At 37.8% G+C, this 8399-nt stretch overlaps 1 protein-coding gene across 3 annotated transcripts in view; it reads left to right on the top strand.

Moving 5' to 3' along the window:
* Positions 1–544: 544 nt before the first annotated feature.
* LOC111870208 (splicing factor 1) overlaps positions 545–8399 on the top strand; it is a 55670-nt gene continuing 47815 nt past the window's right edge. For 2 of the 3 annotated variants that reach the window (XM_023862304.2, XM_023862303.2), the window contains exon 1: positions 546–833. The gene's annotated coding sequence lies outside the window, so the exon portion shown is untranslated. Of the gene's footprint in view, positions 834–8399 lie in introns of all 3 variants that reach the window. The other variant, XM_023862302.2, reaches the window with a different exon arrangement.

Raw genomic sequence — 8399 nt, 5'->3', positions numbered from 1 at the left:
AGCCATGGTGATTCGTTCCTCAATGTCGAGTTACTGGGAACACTTATAGACACTGGAAGTTCCTTCTCTAGAAGGGTGTATTTGTTCGTCTACCCTCATTTCTAACCCTAGACACTATACTTTAACACCAGGGCCCGGATTTTGATGACATGTCATCTTTTTTCCTTGTATCCTATGCGATGCTCTTAAATATACATAAATCTCGGATATGAGCTGCTGGTTACAGAAATGTAAATTTTACAGGTATTTTTTTTTTGTCATTTCTTGACATTTTTAGGTTTGTCATTTTTTTTCATTTTGGGGGTAATTTTTTGGTAAATGTTTGGGCTTTTAAGGTATTTCTTGTCATTTTTGGCCATTTTAGGGAATTTTTCTTCACATGTTTTCTGAAATGTGAATAATATGGAAGCGAAGTGTTCCTTCGCTTTCTCCTTTAGGTCATTTTTCTGGATTTTTTCGGTCATTCTATAGGTCATTTTTAAAATATTTTCAGGTCATCAAAATCCAGGCCCTGGTTATCACTTAATGTTATACTTCAAGTAAAATATAAAGTTTTATGACAAGAAGAATTGCGCAGAACTATAGATATTTCATGAGAGAACCGGTTCCCATGTTTGTTTACCTCTCCCAGCATGCCTTGCACGATGGAGCGACGTGAAAGGCGCAGTGCAGTGATCAAAATCTGCAGTCAAAGCAACAGTCGCTGTCAGCCTTGGATTAAGTTTGTGCTTGTTGGGACAGGAAAGAGCCGGGTGTAACTGATGCACTGTTTATCGCATGTGAAATGCAGCAGGATGCAAGCGACTGTACAAGTCTCTCTGAAACAGAACTGGGTAAGTGACGTACATCAGCTACAGTGATCAGCAACTTGATGTCACTCTTGAATAACCTAATCAAACGGAGCAGGTTGGTGTATCGGTGACGTCTCGTATTTGTATTCTAAAGATGCCGTTTTCGAATCTTGACTGGCTTACTGATTAAGACCTTGCAGGCGAGTACTGGAATGCTAATTTTGCAATAGGTCATCACCGCTTGTCTGAAGTCCTTTTTACATTCTACCCTATTTAACCTGTGCATTTGGATCAATCTCATTAAATAATTTTGGTATTGCTGTTAAGAGAAATGTTATTATATTTGACGGAAGACCTTGTACAAATTTTTCGTTGCTGAAATTTAAGTATTTTGAAACACAGAAAACAGTTTTTATTTGTTATGAACAGTATTGTGTGTTTGATTATGAGAGCCCGGATTCTGATGGCCTAAAAATATTTAAAAAATGACCCATAAAATGACCGAAACAATCCAGAAAAATTACAAAAAAAAATAAGGAATAACTTAAAATATATCATGTCATGGAAGACGTACTAATTTGTTTAAAATGTATTTTTAATTTTTTTTATTGCTAATTGGGTGGGACTAAGTCTCTTGTACTGCGGCCACTTTTGGCCTATTGTACCAGCCCCAGATGATAGGTGAGGGTGATTGTGTAGCAATTGGTGCAATGAAGATTGGCATGGGAAAGCGAAGTACTCGGAGAAAACCTGCCCCAGCGCCACTTTGTCCACCACAAATCCCACTTGACCAGACCCGGGATCGAACCCGGGCCGCCGCGACTAACCGCTTGAGCTATGGCGCGGCCTCTAAAAATCTGGTAACGCCGTGAGTCGAACCCGGGACTTCTGGATCCGTAGCAAGGAACTCTTGACCACAAGACCACAGAGGCGGATAGATTTTTATTCTTTATTAACACTGTGACCACAACGTTACTCTTTTAGAAAATTTGAGAAACTATTAGAGAAGAAATAAAAATTTCCGCCAAGGAGAATCTAGGTTATTATGAACTGAAGAAGCATAAGCATGGTTCGATGAAGGATGCTCAGAATTATTAGATCAAAGAAAACAGGCCAAATTGCAATGGTTACAGGATCCAAGCGATTTAAATGGGGATAATTTGAACAATATAAGACGTGAAACCAGCAGGCATTTCAGGAATAGAAAGCCGGAATATCTGAAATACAAAATTGATGAGTTTGCAGTGAACAGTAAGAACAAGAATATTAGAGACTTGTATAGAGGAATAAATGACCTTAAGAGGGGTTACCAGCCTAGCAGTAACTTAGTGAAGGATGAAAATGGTGATCTGCTTGCAGATTCCCACAACATTTTGAATAGGTGGAAGAACTAATTCTCTCGGTTATTGAATGTACATAGGGTCAGTGCTGTTAGGCAGACAGAAATCCATACAGCTGAGCCGTTAGTACCTGATCTAGCCCTTCTGAGGTTGAAAGTGCTATTGCAAAATTGAAACGGTATAAATCTCCAGGTAGTGATCAAATTCCGGCAGAACTTGTTCAAGCAGGAGGCGAAATAATACGTTCTAAGATGCACAAGCTAATTACTTCTATTTTGCATAAGGAGAAATTGCCTGATCAGTGGAAGGTATTTATTATTGTACCAGTTCACAAGAAAGGTGACAAAACTGACTAATAATTATCGGGGATATCACTGCTATCAACTTCATACAACATTTTATCTAATATTCTCCTCTCAAGGCTAAGCCCAGACATAGATGAAATTACTGGGGATCATCAGTGTGGGTTTCGACATAATAGATCAACTACTGATCAGATTTTTGCATTCGTCAGATATTGGAGAAAGAATGGGAGTACAATGAGACAGTATATCAGCTATTCGTGGGCTTCAAGAAGGCGTCTGATTCAGTTAGGAGGGAAGTATTGTGCATTATTCTGGTATTGTTTGGGGTACACATGAAACTGGTTAGGCTGATTAATATATGTTTAAAGGATACGTATAATAAATTTCTTATAGGTAAGTATTTGTCTGATAATTTCCCTGTCAACAGTGGTCTAAAAAAAGGATACGTTTTATCGCCATTAGGAAAGTCCAAGAAAACAAGCGACTGAAACTAAATGGGACACATGAGCTGTTGGTCTATAATGGGAATCTGCTGAGTGATAATGTAGATACCATAAAGAAAAACACACAAATTTTAATTTGTTGGTCTAGAAGTAAATATAAACTAATTATACGTTGCCGTCTCGTCACCAAAATGCAGGCAAAATCATGATATAAAGGCAGGTAACAGATGTTCTGAAAATGTGGCACAGTTCAGATAATTGGGAAGTACTATAACCAATCAAACCTGATGCAGGAGGAAACTGAGAAGAGACTGAGCTCGGGTAATGCTTCCTACCATTCAGTCCAGAATCTTTTGTCTTCTCGTGTAAGATTTGAGATTTTCACGGCGGTGACTATGAAGAGAGCCGTCTTCTGGGATGTGGCGCCGTCGGTGAACACAATTTCTACACGGTGCCACATCTCAGAAGACGGCTTTCTTCTTTTGTCTTCTCGTCTTCTGTCCAAAAACATAAAAATTAGAATATACAAAACTATTTATTTTGCCTCTGGTTCTGTATTGGTGTGAAACTTGGTCTCTAACATTAAGGGAGGAACATAGATTGAGGGTGTTTGAGAACAGGGTGTTGAGGAGAATATTTGGACCGAAGAGAGATGAAATGGCAGGAGGTTCGAGAAAACCTCATAATGAAGAGCTTCTTAACTTGTACTCTTCTCTAAGTATAATTAGAATTATCAAGTCAAGGGGTATGAGATTGGCAGCATGTAGCACGAATTTGGGAGATGAGGAATGAATATAGGGTAATTGTGAGGAAGCCAGATGGAAAGAGACCAGTGGGAAGACCAAGACATAGGAGGGTGGACAATATGAAAGTGGGTTTTAAGATAGATAGGATTTAATGGTATGGGTTGGACTGATCTGGCGCAGAATAGGGACTAGCGGAGGTTTCTTGTGAACACGGTAATAAACATTCGGGTTCCAAAAATGCTGGGAAGTTCTTGAGTAGCTGCACAATTGTCGGCTTCTCAAGAAGGGCTCAGCTCCGTGAGTGAGTGAGAGAGAGAGAGTGATTGCGTGCGAAATGGCCACGTATTGAGGTTTGTGGAATATAACATTAGTAAATGAGAGCTTCATTATACTGGAAGTTCGTATGTATTGAGAGTTTTTGAGAATTGCATAATGAGGAGCTTCATAACTTGTACTCATTCTGCAATGATAATGGTCAAGTTAAGGAGGATGTAGTGGGTAGGACAAGTAGCAAGCTTGGTATAGAGAAGGAATGTTTTGGTGGGACATCAGAAGGAAAGAACCCACTTGGAAGACCTAGAGTTATGTAACCGGATAATATTAAATTAAGTCTTAAAAAAATAGGATAGGGTGGTTTGTACTGGATTAATCTGTATCAGGATAGGAACCAGTAGCTGGCTTTTTTGAACACGGTAATGAAACTTTGGGTTCCATAAAATATTTGGAAATTCTCGAGTAGTTGAGCGACACTTGGATTCCCAGGGTCTCAGTTCCATGTAGCTAATTAATTAATTAATTAGTTAGAATGATGTATTACTGTACCTAATAGCCGATCACTGTGGCCGCGCGGTCACAAATCTTCTTCACCCGCTATAACACTGGGATCGTAGGTTCGAATCCCACTCGAGATATGGATGACTGTTTATTCTGTTTCTGTTGCTTTTTGTGTAGGTAGCGGCCTTGTGACGGGCGGTTCACCCGTCCAAGGAATCCAAAAGACTGCGTATACACGTAGATTAAGAAGCTGAAGAAGCGACCAAGCTCCACAAGGGCTATAGAGCCATAGACACATTGCTATATGTAATTACCTTTTAACAATTAAGTCATTAAACGCTGTTCGGTTCACAGAAGTGAGTAATTGTATGACATACTGACGGAACAATTGAAATTAAACATGAGCATGGGAGTGAGTGCGATACTGTTGTTTGGAAGTGTCAGTTATGAAGGAAAAATCTCTGCAGAATGTTTAAAGGCACTGTTCTGTTTGTCCTTAGGGCCCTATGATATAGTGAACTCATTAACAGAGAAGTGTGGCTCTCTTTAAGAGATGCTGATTATTTCAGATCCCGAAAAACAATACATATTTCCTTCACTAGAGCTCTTACGATATTCGCTTATCCGAATGCTTGCATATTTGTTCTAACTTCACTTTTATTTTATGAAGTTCCTGCCGAATTGTATGAAAGAAAAACAAACTCCGTGGTATTAGTCCGCAAGCGAACTATCCCGACCCAGCCACCGCCGCTTATCGGTGAAGTTAGTGCCAAATTTAGCGGAGAGAGGGTGTTGCGTGGTGAGTGCAACGAATCCCCACGGCCGTTAATTTCGGATTTCTAGACCGGAGCCGCTATTTCCTTGAAAAAGCTCCTCAATTATCATCACGAGGCTGAGTAGACTCCATTCCAGACCTACTGAGAAAATATCTGGTAGCGCCGGGAATCGATCTGGATCTGTAGCCAGGAACTCTGACCACTAGACCACAAAAAGTTAATATTATGGCAAACATTATCATGTCCATTCTGTTATACTCCGTTATTGTTCTCAGTTTCTGGGGTGTGGACTTCATATCTTCTGTTTTAGGGGGCACCAGCACTTGCCTTTATACTTCGCCGCTTATGTGTGAAGTTACGGGATTTAAAATTTGTCGGGGCGATGCCTCAGTACTGAGAAAAGCATCTAGGTTTAACATCGAAAACAACCGTCATTTAATGCATTTGAACATGTTTCTTGTAGTAGAAAATGCATTTGTTAGAATGAAGATATAATTCTATGAATAAATGAAATACTTTATTGAATATATGATTCCATTATTTATTTATACTTCACATCATTTATAAACACTACAATATCAGTCTTCTCTTGAATATCTGTTACACTGAAGTTTGAGAAATATATGACGCTATTTTTATCAAACCTATAAAACAGAATTAAAATAATCTGTATTTCTCATCTTTTCATGCAACGTTCTTTAACAACATTATTAAATAATTGGTAACGTTTTCTTGTTTATAAACAGGCGCTTGAGAACGGTTAATAATAAGTCCATACTTTGTGAGATAACATTTACGCACTTCAGCCCTCTTGAACAATAATACACCAATGACAATCAGGTTTTTACAGTACATTGTAATTGAGAGAAAAAGGAGGGTGAATTACACAGATACAAAACAAGCGTGCAAAACACACAAACACGCACATACATATCCATAAGTATAGAGTACTTTTAAGGGGGAAAACTGGCATTAATCCAACAAACCATGGTGCTTTAACAAATCAATATGCAACATGTAATTAATTAGTGTAATGTGTTTTATTGGAAATGAAATCAGTTAAAAAAACAGAAATAAATGCTTTCTACTGCACAGAGAAATGTGCCTTAAAATATAATATCAAATTTATACATCAGTTTTTATTCAAAGTGGAATACCTTGATTGAAATTATAAACGACTTGAGAAACGTGAAACAACTTACATTTAAGCCAAATGAAATATTCATACTTATTAACTTGTTGTTAACAGTCCCATTTAGATTGGAAACAATGACAAACGCGTAACTGTAAAAATGTTATACATTAGGCCTTTTAGTATAATTAGAGTGTTACCTGTCTAGCAGAATAATTCGTATAGGAAATATGCCAACGGTTAAGACTGCTGGAAAACTGATATAGTCGGAATACTTAATGAACACCAGATACTTTTTTTTATTGGCACTACAGCCCTCATTTGGGCCTAGGCCTACCTCCATGAAACTCTCCGTTTCACTTTGGTTTTACTAGATCTTAGACATACGGTAGGACTCCTTGGGCGGGTGATCAGCTCGTCGCAAGGCTTCTACCTGTACAGAAACATAGAAAAACGCACACAAACATCCATGCCCTGAGTGGGATTCGAACCCACGAACCCGGCTTCCGAGCGAGCGAAGACAGTGCATGCCACAGCAGAGCCTTACATTACACAAAAAGATTATGTGCATATCCTTTTCAAATATTCGTGAGAAGGCGAACGCTATACTTCAGGGATGACCAACCTTATATCCGTGGGTAAGTGGTGTTCACTGCAGAGTTTTTATACACGAGAGTTTTAAAACTTCAGTTCTTGCAAATATTTAAATAATTGGCAAAGCACGTCATGATTTTCGCCTTATAAAACAGTGCCGAGTGTTTATGAGTGTCCATGTTGTGTTTAGGTGTCATATGAATCGAAGGGATCACATATAAATAATAATATATTATATATGCAAAGGAAATTGCCTATTATTTCTTAAGAATCTTTGTGATACAATGTGTGACAAAACTATAATACGGAAATCGTCACGATATGAGAACGTGAGTTGCAAAAGTATTCGTAATCTGAGTATTTTAAGTCCCACATTTTCTCTCTAGAACCACTGGGTGTCTGCTACGAACTATATATCTCTCCTACGTCTTTATCGCCACAAAACATGAAAGTTAGCCACCCTTTGTTTAAACTATATGCGAAATAATAGCCCAAGCCTCCGTTTTGTGTTCTGTTCCTTCTCTCCGTAACTTGCTTAAATGGAGTGAACTCAGTAACACACATAAACGAGTTCATTCATGTTTTACGACAGTAACATGCCCGCTATTATAACCCATTACGTACAGAGTCCATTTAACTCGAGTGCACCGATAAAATATTATGAATATTTCAATGTGAGGCAGTGTTAGATATAGGATAAAAAAGTTTTTGTTTTAGTAGTAGTACTCGCTTTATTTCCAAAAGAACTATTTTGATGAGCGTCAGTACTCATCCTCTCCCTGAAATACATAATTTATAACTATAAATCGTGTATTAAATTACAGTTTTTATTACTGGTATATAAATAGGCCTATGGGTATGCAATATCTGGTAAAAAAAAAGTGACGTAATCGTCATGCTTAATTAAAGTGCGCGCCATGAACACGTATGGGCGAGCACAGACATTCTTGCTCTCGGTACCATATGAATGCGAATGGTGACGCTGTACTTCCAGGGGATGGAGCTGCCAGCAGCAATTAAATTGGAGGATTCTAGCCCCCAGGGCCGGTCTAGATGTTATGAATGTATTTCTCGAAAACTCGTGCTATATTAATTCTAAAGAGCAACTGTAGCTTACAGTTCCTTCCTGACAGATCTCTGCTAGAAATCTGTAAATATTTCACAAATTCTAACCTTCATTAATATGTCATGATATTTATGAGTTTTCTGTAATTGGAGTTTTGAAATAGAGATAATATTTTATTAATAATTTCTAGGCGATATTGGATTTAAAACACAAAAATTTAAGAATTATTTTAATAAGTAATACTATATATATTTTGAATTGAGCGGCACATATATTGCAAGTTTGTTACTTCATGTTACCAGATAGATGCATAAATGAATATTTTTTAGTTTACAAATTAGCTTGGAAAAACTGTCCGTCTCATTATAATATGCGATACTCTTCATGTGTGTTCATATAAATGAATTACATTATTAAATTTTATATAAATAT

Source organism: Cryptotermes secundus, unplaced genomic scaffold, assembly GCF_002891405.2.
Source record: "Cryptotermes secundus unplaced genomic scaffold, Csec_1.0 scaffold1182, whole genome shotgun sequence".
NCBI lineage: Eukaryota > Metazoa > Arthropoda > Insecta > Blattodea > Kalotermitidae > Cryptotermes > Cryptotermes secundus.
Note: the sequence above shows the minus strand (reverse complement) of the source record. Positions and strands in the feature narration are given on the sequence as shown.